The sequence below is a fragment of the Botryllus schlosseri genome, chromosome 9, assembly GCF_051294905.1.
Source record: "Botryllus schlosseri isolate E-star chromosome 9, Bs_hap1, whole genome shotgun sequence".
Taxonomy (NCBI): domain Eukaryota; kingdom Metazoa; phylum Chordata; class Ascidiacea; order Stolidobranchia; family Styelidae; genus Botryllus; species Botryllus schlosseri.
In genome coordinates, this window is record NC_137244.1 from 4,242,347 (window position 1) to 4,255,001 (window position 12,655).

Genomic DNA, 12,655 nt, shown 5'->3' on the forward strand with positions numbered 1-12,655 from the left:
AATATCTGCATTAACATGATGGGTCACGAATACGCAGCCCGCGGGCCGCATACGGACCGCGATGTCATATTTTGCAACCCGTGCTCTGAATTGGGATTTCAGAATAACGAAAAGTAAAGCATTTAGAAATGCTGAAATATCTTTCAGTTTCAAGATGTCATTGTTGTTTCAAAAGGCTATTCATCTGTGCCCAAAATCACTATATTACTCACTAGCTGAAACGGCCTTACCGCTGCCAACAGCATGACATCGAGGAGGAATCAACCGATTGAATGGGCATATTGCCTTGACGTTAAATGATCCAGACATTGCCAAGAGCAAGACGCTTAGAAAACGGGATTTCCCACATGATTAAACTTTAGGACGAGACAATCTTTCAACTTTAGTAACATGTCTCGCAACTGCAATATTGATTCGTTGATTCGTTGATGAAAGGCATTGTCAAGTATCGTGCGCAGTTCACAGTTCTAAATAAAATGAAATTGATGATCATGATATTTCTATAGTTGTATTTGTACTATACCTTTATAGAGTATTGCTTCCTTTGTGGTAACTACATGTATATGACAACCTCCGACGTTGGGGAGCACAGCACAAAGTTTTAAAAACGAGGTGGCTAAATTGTGTGACATTTTTGTCTCAATATTGCATTCTTGCGGCCCCCGGACTCTACCAAATTCGAAAAGTGGCCCGCGACCCGTTTTGAGCCGGCGACCCATGTGCTATATATGAGGGTAACAGCCGATTTCGATAACGATTCCACTGGTCTTGATCTATCCTATAATTGAATCTCAATCGCGTGTTTACTAACCGCGTATACAAATTTGGCATAAAAGTCAATTCGTCTATACCAGTGCTCTTCAACCGGGGTTGTCGTACACCCTAGGGTGTACCAGAATTTGCAAAGGGTGTACCACTCGGATGGGGTGTACAGGGGTGTACCAGATCCGAATTACAACGAGCCGATGGCTAGCTATCACAAAGGCAGGTTTATGGGTCAGTACAGGTTGACGCACACGTTAATGAGAAATATGGTACGATGTTATCTCAAGTGTAATATACTTTACACCGCTTGATTGTGATGCCATAAGCATTGTGGTGTTGCATAGTATGCAGTTAACAAACATGTGTTCAGCTAGTCATTTGTCTTTTAGTGATTTTTGAGGAAACCGCCGCGATAGCTCATACTTTTTGAATCTGTACTGCCTACCCGACGTTAATAAATACCGCAATCTACATAAATGAAGTGACGTAGCCAGCCAGGTTCGAAACAGCTTCTATGTTGAAATCGAAACCCTTTTTGTTTTAAAATGCCGATTGTATGTCCAATATTTCGTCATACATTACAATTTAGTATTTTGTTATTAGTGATGGAAATTAGCGACAATAGACTGTGTATAGCGGCATACGATTACGATCTGAGGTTACTGACATCTCTTGCAGCCCATGTGCTACTATCGAATGTGTGTGGGGCAGGCCTGACACGCAGTAGGCTGGTGCGCCTGCTATCATCGCTGATCTGAATTACCGCTTCTGCAGCAGTAGCTTTACCTACTCTCTCCCCAATACTGTTACATTTAGGTTGATTATCGTTCGTAATGTCATGCTGTTTTTGCTCTGACACGAAATAAATTCCAATTTGCGTGACGGGGGGCCTAACTGGCTGCGAATAAACTCTGTGACCAAATACTATTTTATTCAAATCCAAATTTTTGACGGCAATAACTCCGCTTCTACTGGTCGGAATTGAACCAAATTTGAAGAACATCGTTTTATAGACGACCTAATGCTTTCATGGGGTGAACAGAAAAATTTCAAATTTTTCGTTATATATTTTTATATAATAAATAGAAACTTTCTTCTCCCGTAGCAAGGCGGCTACTGGTTGCAATTGAACCAAATTTCGTGTGTAGGCTTACGTTAGGTAACCTAACAATTTTATCAAGTAGCCAGTACGATTTGAGAAAAAAAGTCATTTTTGAAGACCCCTAATGAACAGGGGTGTACGAGTTTTGAGCAAACGTTAAAAGGGTGTACCACGTCGAAAAAGGTTGAAGAGCAATGGTCTATACCACATCATTCGTACAAAAGAATAACGAATTGCACTGTTACAGCTTGTCTCACGTAACGATTATGCACATCAATATTCTCCAATCGAGCAAACCGTTCCAATGTAAATGGTCAGCTGCGTTCTGCTTTATCACTATACTATTTATTTGATTTAGTTAGAAGTAAAGCCCCGCCGATTATAATTAGCGTGTGCATTCCTATACCGTATGAACAAGTCATACGGCCAAATAATTCAACATTTCTTCTACATCTTACTCTTAACAATTTGGATTTTGAATGAAATGAAGCAGTTTTGGGATAAGTTTGTATCACTTCTATGAGTCAAATTGTCAATAACAACGTGAAATAGTCCTGGTATCACGGTACCGAACGAAATTTTAAAGATTGTACATAGTTTTAGTGAAATTAATTATTTACATTTGAGTAGTGTTATGGGTATCGTTTGTGCCCCGCCAATCCCAGAAGGCCACGTTGCCTTAATTGCCACGCCTACATTGCCACATCATCCGCCCATTGCCGCACCTATAGCACACCCATTGCCACGTTACTTGCCGCACCTATAGCACACCCAGTGCCACATCAACCTATTGCCACATCATCTGCTACGTCATCTGCGCCACATCATCAAGCACCATGCCTATAGTGCCACATCATCCATTGCCACATCATCACTGCATTGATTGCCGCATCTATATGACACGCAGCAGCCCGTCAGCCAGCGCGATGTCGATTGCTGCACCTATGTCACTCATTGCCACGTCAAAACTTACCTTAGCTAGAATCGAACCTGGCTTGTTTGGGTATAATTTCACGTCGCTTACCACCAGGCTATTGAGCAAACTAGCCGTATTGAGCTGTTTTGAGAATATAACCGCCGATTCTCTCTTAAATTTCGAGACTTGACAACACCTTTTTCGAGCTATTACACATAAATGTAAGACTATGTTCGTGTGTACTATAACACCTGTGTAATCATTAATTAGTCAATGACTTTGGGGAATTCTTCAAATGCAACTTGATAATACAGATATCGCAACCATAAAGGCCTACGATCACGCAAAGCTCATGCGCCGTGCATATTGCCGAATACTATTCCAAGAAATTGACGCGTGTAAATGTGCCACGAATACAGTTGCTTACGATTCCAAGAAGTCGCGACACATCGACATAGTGAATTAGAACATTATAAATAAAGTTGCGTTTCCAAGAAAATGCCGCGTTGGCGATACGAATTAGAATGTTTAGTTCCGACGTAAAGCAATTCGCATTCTGAAAACTTCGCATTTCTATTACAAGTATGTGCGCAGCGAGGCAGCCATCGCAGACAAGGTAAGATCAATGTATTTTCGTGTCAATTTAAACTAAATGTAGCTATAATTTCTCGATGCAGCATTAGCTTACGTGGATTGTGCACACAGATTGAATTACGTTGAGATTTCTCCAATAGCTAACGTAATAATGAGTTCTGTGCGCGGCTATAATGTTAACCAGCAATATAGCCGAAGTCGCATAAATTTGAATGTATATGCAAGTTCTCTGTTAAGGGTAGACTATCTAGCCTCGCTTAATACTCGAATCTCGCTGTGGTTACAAATTCGGCATGCTAATGCGTCGAGTTTGAAGCTAAAACATCCTATATTTCATGCAGGTAAGAAGACTAGCAGCGCAAGCCGGAAATAGTTACAAGCATATAATGACAAGCCAGATTACGCAACACTAAAGGTGGGCTATTTCTTGTCTATATTGAAAAATCGACAGCGTACCGCATATAGCTATAATTTTTCGATGCAGCAATGCACTCCGGATTAAGATATATCCGAGAAATAAATAACATTCATTATACGTTAGATGATACTTTTCCTTGATATTCTATCATGTGTATTTAGGACTAATGCGACATCACTATGTTTACGACAGGTCTGATTTGAACACACACTAATTTTTCGTATCAAGTAAAAGTAGCCTAGAAACATAACTACTTACCAAAAAATCGTTACGTAGAAGTGGGGTTAGTCTACGAACATAACCACTTACTTACTTTGAAATCTCTACTTGTACTTGTATTCGATCGGAATTGCATCTATCATGTGTATTTAGGGCTAATGCGACATCACTATGTTGACGACAGGGCTGATTTGAACACACAAATTTTGTGAATTAAACTTATCGCTCACCACGGACACTCAATGAAGAGCACCCTGGAGCACCCGCAAAAATGCTCTACAATTCTTGACATATAATATACTGAGCATATAATAAGCTGACAAAACTTATTGCCGTGCGACCGATGCATTAATGACTTTAATACTCTGTATTTTAAATCTCCACAATCAAATACGCGAACCATGCACAACCATATACCCAGACTTTCGTTGAATATTCACGACACCAACAAATCTGTACATCTCCTTTCCCTCGACATCAATGATAGAATCCTCATCCCAATGCGCGGTACGAATGGTGGGTTCATCGGGTGTAAAATCCAAATCAAATGACACCAAGGTCTGCTTTCTCATTTTCAATATTTCCACCACCGCGTCTTGTCTGTGTCTTAGCACTACCGTGTGAGGATGGCGAAATCTGTGGGTGGTAACACGGATGGACATGATATTCTTCGATATGATCAACTGAAACCACGGATGTGGTCGGTTATCTGAGAGCATCGTCATTATTCTCTAGTCCACGCAATTTCCCTCTTAGTACGTTATGTCTTTCAACAGAGCATTTGAATTGCTATTTGAAAGTATCTGACAACTGTGAACTAATTCTTCAAGTTTGTTCATTGTGGCGTAACGACCATTTTTACGAATCCATAACTGTATCATTTGATATCGTTGCTCGGTTAAGTTAAAGCAATCCATGTATTGACATTCGACAATTTCATTGTCAGATAGCTCAAGTTTTTCGCGTGCAAACCTATACCAGTTCATCAGGTCAATTCGATCCATTATGACGTATATATCATTAGCAGTAATCTTTGACATATTCAATCTACAGCGTACAGCGAATAATCATGTAATAAATATTATACGTTATATATTGCCTTGCACTTGCTTCAACTGCAATAACAAAGAGAGTAGTGAGTGAGTAATTATCCTACATACCCCGATTTATGCCTGATAACTGAAAATAATAAACAATAAAATTAAAAAGCGCGAAAATTACATTTTATCCCGGATCGCAACACGAAAAATCGTATGACTTTTTTAAAGTAGAAAGAAAACTACACTATTCCGATGCACTAAAGACTTTTACACTCCGGATTTTGTATAGTATATAATAATTTTACATTGCGGGGTATTCAGTAAACTTTAATCCAGTGATCCTCCGTCTATTTTCAAACACGCTCCTCTTATTAGTCTAGGTTTCGAACCACACATCCAGTACGTTTTATGGGGATTAATATTTTTAGACTCAAATACTTTTCCAATGTACTAAAGTCTTGCAGTACGGATTTTGTAGAGTAGTTAGAAAACTACCTTTTGAGTCGATAGCGAAGTACTTGTTCATTTTGGAGTACTCAAGTATTGGTTTGGCCTTGGTAGCAACATACTCAATCAAGTGATTATCTATTTACAGCGCATCTACTTCTATTTCAGAGTTTTCGGTTTTCAGACAAACTATAACTTCAATACTAACTGATTTACTCGTTCGGAAATCATCGCTTTTTACACTTTACTAAAAATTTACTAATCCTGGTACGCAGTTGTAGGATAATATGAAAATGCACCATACTAAATTTCGTTCCCTATGTTAATTTACCATAAGAAAGACAATTTGACTCCTAAAGTCCGAAATACTTGTTCGCTTGAGCTAAGTCGCAGCGCTTCGAGTAGAATTTTATAGTTCTTGTAAAAAGTTGTTTGTACACAATATATGTTTAAGGTAAGTTCTACGCATTCATGATTTCGTCCGAGTTTGCAGTTTAGTAGTATATACTAATTTACGATAGCGCGTTTGTAACTTGTGCAAGTACAGGAAAATCATGGTTCTTGAACCGTGCTCAATGAATAATAGAACATTTTTTGCTATTTTTCATTGCCATAAGTCATTCTGGTTGGCGTAAACGCATTGTACGATATATATGAAACTTATGCAAATCCTAGGATCCTCATTTTCGAAATTAGTATTCATTTTACAATAGCCTTATTCAGTATTCGAAATGATAAAGCTTCAGCCGTGATATTCTGGTGATTTTTTCAATATAGTTGAGAAATGATATAACGCATCATAGTAACATCATGAATATATTTTATTTACAAAATTGACGATTTCGAAGTCATGTCAAACGACTACAAGTTGCAATAAGTAGTGTTAGCTTTGCTTTAAAAACTACAGTAGTAGAAGTGTGAATAGTAAATAAAAGTGGTAGTAAAAGTAGTGCGAGTACGGGAAATCTATGAAGTAATTTGCTACTTACCACCGCTGTGTCCAATTTAGAGACAAATCCTCATTTTCAAGTAGCTTAGATCTCGAAATAAGCTCTGACTCGCTATTTTCCTCAAAGCATGGAATTACCACGAGTATCACCTTCGATCGCTGAAGAAAAGGATGAGATTATATCCGAAGCATATTCCTTGACCAGGAATTTTATCATGTACGAACTCGATGGCTCATGCGTTAAGGTAAATACGAAAGCAGAGAGAACCTTACGTCGAGTTGGGGATGAAATGTTCGAGCGCCATCGAACTGTCCTAAACGCAGTCTCCAAACGTCTCCGCTATAGCGATGTCGAAGTCAATGAAAAATATAAAGAATATTTACCCGATGAGCGAATGTTCCTGATGATAGCTGATGAAATTTGCAAAGATACCAAAGAAAACTGGGGTAGGATTGTCTCCCTTTTTGTGGTCGGTAGCATTCTTGCTCGCAAGAACGAGGATGAACATCATGGGAAGCATATAGAAGCTATCATACAGACAGTCGGAAATTACATTGCTAGCAGGGGGAAGCGAGTGGCGCAGTTGGTTAAACACTGCTGTCACGACACCAATGGTTGGTGGTTCGAGTCACGGCTCTGCCATGTTTCTATGTGTCGGAGGTTTATCTGGGCTCCTCATCGCCGATCTCGCTGTCTATACAGCGCCTTGAAAAGCCCAGAAGAAGAGAGAGCCGAACTCTGGAAAGATGGCAGCCAATGACCAGAAAAAGACGAAACAAGACCGCAAAAGACATTGTGTTATTCAATTCATGTACTGGGCGCAAATAACCATATGTGCGATAAGCGCCAAAAATGTAATAAAACAAACAAACATTGCTAGCAGAAGACTAAAGTGGATAGTGCGAAATGGAGGATGGGTGGGTGATTTACATGCTTTGCTTAGGATTTACAAATTATATTTTAGCATGAGATATATAGTGTATCCGCTCCCCAGAGCCCATATCATCTCTCGATGATGAAACTCAGCTTTACCTTCCAATTCGGTTCCCAATACGATAGCTTTCATCCGTATGATCATTAAGGCTTCTATTTTTGTTGTAGGATGGCTTTGTAGAATTCTTTGATAATACCGCTTTCGACTACAATAAAGTTTGGAAGGGACTCGTGTTTGTCGTGATCGGACTGACATCTATTGCAATGGCATTATCAAGATAATGGATGTTCGCGTGTTTTGTCTCATGTAATATTTTAAGAATAAAATTCTTCATCGTTTAATCGCATTCATTTTACTGTAGGACCTATACAGTTTCTTCTGAGAATACTCGAAGGATTGCCCCATATGGAAACCTTCTTTATACTTTTAATTTTTCTAATTTCTACAGCTACGTAAGGAAATTGTTAGGATTACCCAGAATACATTGCATGTCAAATTTGATTCGATTACGAACATTATAGCGACAGAGATTTACGATAGTGTAAAATGACCTACCTTACGACATCAAATTTCGTCTTCGCATTTCATGATCGAACACCTTGGAAACTAACTCAGTTCTATACCAACTTCGCGTGAATCTGTTTGCGGGAGCGTGGTACGTACCTATGCGTGAACAAGTTTAGTGATGGAATTACAGATGTAATTACGTTTCAACACTTTTACAATGATTCGTCTTGCTTCCTATAACACCCCACTCGATGCCTTCGTTATTAAGCTGTAATCTCAGCCCGAGCTATGTCTCGAAGGCTACGGGACTCTGCAAATTGTTTCGAATTATTCTGTCTGTTTCAATTTAAGATAAGGAAGCCCATTTCCCTCAATGTATCGATACCTACGGTACTCTACAAAATTTCTGATTAATTCTCCCTATGCCTATTTATCATAAGAAAGATGATTTGACACCTAAAGTACGAAATACTTGTTCGCTTGAGCTAAGCCGCAACGCTTGGAGTGGAATTTTACGGGGTATGTGGAGTCATTTCGTAGGGCTCTATGCCATAGGAGCATACTTTACGATGCTTAACATTGAATCCCAACTCGAAACTTGATACGTAGTTATAGGACATTATGGCAATTCACCATGCTAAATTTCATCACACATCTAATGATGGAACACCTTTGAAACTATCGCAGTCGAATACCAACTTTTACGCATATCTGTTTTTCGTGAACATAGCATATACCCATACATAGTCAATTTTAATAACAGAATTAGCATGCTAAACATTAAATTCTCACCTTGAACGTTGATACGCGGTTGTAGGACATAATAACAATGCACCATACCAAATTTCGTCTGACATTTCATGATGCAACACCTTTAAAACCAACGCAGTTCTATACAGACTTTTTGCTAAATCTGTTTTTCCGTAGCGTAGCACGTACCTATACATAGTCAACTTTAATAGCGGATTTAGCATGTTAATAATCGACTCCCCACCTTGAAACTCGGTACGCAGTTGTAAGACATTATGACAATGCACCATATCAAATTTTGTTACGCATTTCATGATTGAACAACTTTAAAACTAACGCAGTTCCATACCGACTTTTGCGAGTGCGTAGCACGTACCTATATGCATACTCAACATTCATAACGGAATTACCGAGCTAAACATTGAATGCGCAACTTGAAGATTGGTTCACAGGTGTAGGGCAGTATGACAATGGAACACATCAAATTTCATCACACATTTCATGATGGAACACCTTTAAAACTAACGCAGTTCTATACCAACTTCGCGTGAATCTGTTTGCAGGAGCGTAGCACGTACCTATGCGTGATCAACTTTAGTGATGGAATTACATATGTAATTAAGTTTCAACACTTTTACAATGATTCGTCTTGCTTCCTATAACATCCCACTCGAGAAAATGCGTCGTAGGATATAGATGAAACTAGCACCACTCATCAAGACCGCTGAAAACAGTACATTTCAACATTTAGTAGCAGTAAATTTCTAGTAAAGTACAAGACGTGATGATTTCCGACTGAGTTAAAAAGTAAGTATTGCAGGTATAGTTTACCTGAAAACCGAATACTCTGAAATAGAAGTAGATGCAGTGTAAATAGTTAATCACTTGATTAAGTTTAGTGCAAGCAGATAAAACCTATACTTGAGTAGTACAAAATGCACGAGTACTTCGCTATCGCCTCCCTCCACGTAATAAGTGTCTACGGTTTAAGACTGCTTTTACCGATACTCGTCGGTTTCAGTTTTAGATAGAATTCGGAAACCAAATAATTTCATAAACATAAGCTAATTTAATGAATTTAGTCGAATGTACTATGCCGCGCTGATAAGATTAATTATAATATACTTATCATGTTACAGCGATTTTTCTAGCCTAGAAAATCTTTAAAATGTAGTAAGCAGACCAAATGAAGATATTCGTTGAGCTGAATAAACATAAAAAATACTCTAGACTACTTTATCGGTACTTTACAGTTACAGTTTTAGATAAAATTTGTCCTTTCACCTATAATTACAACTCCTCGCTATCTAAACATGTTTAGAATATATTATTTGCGAAGATACGAACCCGTGAAGTACTCAAGTTGCTTTTCGTAGGATATAGATGAAACTGACAACACTCACCAAGACCAGTGATCCACTGAAAAAAGTACATTGTAGCAGTAAAGTCCTACTAAAGTACAAGAAGTAATGATTTCCCAGTTAGTTAAAAAGTAAGTATTGAGGTATAGTTTGGTCGAAAAAGCGAAAAACTCTGAAATAGAAGTAGATGCAGTGTAAATAGGTAATCACTTCATTAAGTATAGCGCAAGCAGGCCAAACCTATACTTAAGTACTGCAAATGTACAAGTACTTCGCTATGTTCTCCCTCCACGTAAAAAGTGACTAGGTTTTAGAGTACTTTATCGGTACTCGATAGTTTCAGTGTTAGATAAAATTTGATAAGACTTTAAATTTTAAAGTAGTTTGAGCTTACGTTTGTATCACCTTGACAAGTAACATTATCAGACATGAAAATGATACTATCACCGAATATAGAAGTTAACACGCGTCAATGTGCTTCGGAATTCACGAGAAATTGCTTACTAAGAGAAGTATATTGTTGTATACACAATAGTGGAGAGAATATTTAAAATGTAGTAAGCAGGCCGATGGGTATTCGTTTAGTTGTATAGGCATAAAAAACATTCCCGCGCGTCTTAGTATTAGGTGTTAGGGTTAGGAAGTGTTTTGTTTAAGAGCGCGCGGGAATGTTTTTATGCCTATACAACTAAACGAATACCCATCGGCCTGCTTACTACATTTTAAATATTCTCTCCACTATTGTGTATACAACAATATACTTCTCTTAGTAAGCAATTTCTCGTGAATTCCGAAGCACATTGACGCGTGTTAACTTCTATATTCGGTGATAGTATCATTTTCATGTCTGATAATGTTACTTGTCAAGGTGATACAAACGTAAGCTCAAACTACTTTAAAATTTAAAGTCTTATCAAATTTTATCTAACACTGAAACTGTCGAGTACCGATAAAGTACTCTAAAACCTAGTCACTTTTTACGTGGAGGGAGAACATAGCGAAGTACTTGTACATTTGCAGTACTTAAGTATAGGTTTGGCCTGCTTGCGCTATACTTAATGAAGTGATTACCTATTTACACTGCATCTACTTCTATTTCAGAGTTTTTCGCTTTTTCGACCAAACTATACCTCAATACTTACTTTTTAACTAACTGGGAAATCATTACTTCTTGTACTTTAGTAGGACTTTACTGCTACAATGTACTTTTTTCAGTGGATAACTGGTCTTGGTGAGTGTTGTCAGTTTCATCTATATCCTACGAAAAGCAACTTGAGAACTTCACGGGTTCGTATCTTCGCAAATAATATATTCTAAACATGTTTAGATAGCGAGGAGTTGTAATTATAGGTGAAAGGACAAATTTTATCTAAAACTGTAACTGTAAAGTACCGATAAAGTAGTCTAGAGTATTTTTTATGTTTATTCAGCTCAACGAATATCTTCATTTGGTCTGCTTACTACATTTTAAAGATTTTCTAGGCTAGAAAAATCGCTGTAACATGATAAGTATATTATAATTAATCTTATCAGCGCGGCATAGTACATTCGACTAAATTCATTAAATTAGCTTATGTTTATGAAATTATTTGGTTTCCGAATTCTATCTAAAACTGAAACCGACGAGTATCGGTAAAAGCAGTCTTAAACCGTAGACACTTATTACGTGGAGGGAGGCGATAGCGAAGTACTCGTGCATTTTGTACTACTCAAGTATAGGTTTTATCTGCTTGCACTAAACTTAATCAAGTGATTAACTATTTACACTGCATCTACTTCTATTTCAGAGTATTCGGTTTTCAGGTAAACTATACCTGCAATACTTACTTTTTAACTCAGTCGGAAATCATCACGTCTTGTACTTTACTAGAAATTTACTGCTACTAAATGTTGAAATGTACTGTTTTCAGCGGTCTTGATGAGTGGTGCTAGTTTCATCTATATCCTACGACGCATTTTCTCGAGTGGGATGTTATAGGAAGCAAGACGAATCATTGTAAAAGTGTTGAAACTTAATTACATATGTAATTCCATCACTAAAGTTGATCACGCATAGGTACGTGCTACGCTCCTGCAAACAGATTCACGCGAAGTTGGTATAGAACTGCGTTAGTTTTAAAGGTGTTCCATCATGAAATGTGTGATGAAATTTGATGTGTTCCATTGTCATACTGCCCTACACCTGTGAACCAATCTTCAAGTTGCGCATTCAATGTTTAGCTCGGTAATTCCGTTATGAATGTTGAGTATGCATATAGGTACGTGCTACGCACTCGCAAAAGTCGGTATGGAACTGCGTTAGTTTTAAAGTTGTTCAATCATGAAATGCGTAACAAAATTTGATATGGTGCATTGTCATAATGTCTTACAACTGCGTACCGAGTTTCAAGGTGGGGAGTCGATTATTAACATGCTAAATCCGCTATTAAAGTTGACTATGTATAGGTACGTGCTACGCTACGGAAAAACAGATTTAGCAAAAAGTCTGTATAGAACTGCGTTGGTTTTAAAGGTGTTGCATCATGAAATGTCAGACGAAATTTGGTATGGTGCATTGTTATTATGTCCTACAACCGCGTATCAACGTTCAAGGTGAGAATTTAATGTTTAGCATGCTAATTCTGTTATTAAAATTGACTATGTATGGGTATA

General features: G+C 38.0%; 1 protein-coding gene across 1 annotated transcript in view; it reads left to right on the plus strand.

Annotated features, from left to right (window-relative positions):
• LOC145445856 (ribonuclease inhibitor-like) overlaps window positions 1-12,655 on the plus strand; it is a 335,808-nt gene that overhangs the window by 297,359 nt on the left and 25,794 nt on the right. The gene's annotated exons all lie outside the window — the stretch shown is intronic.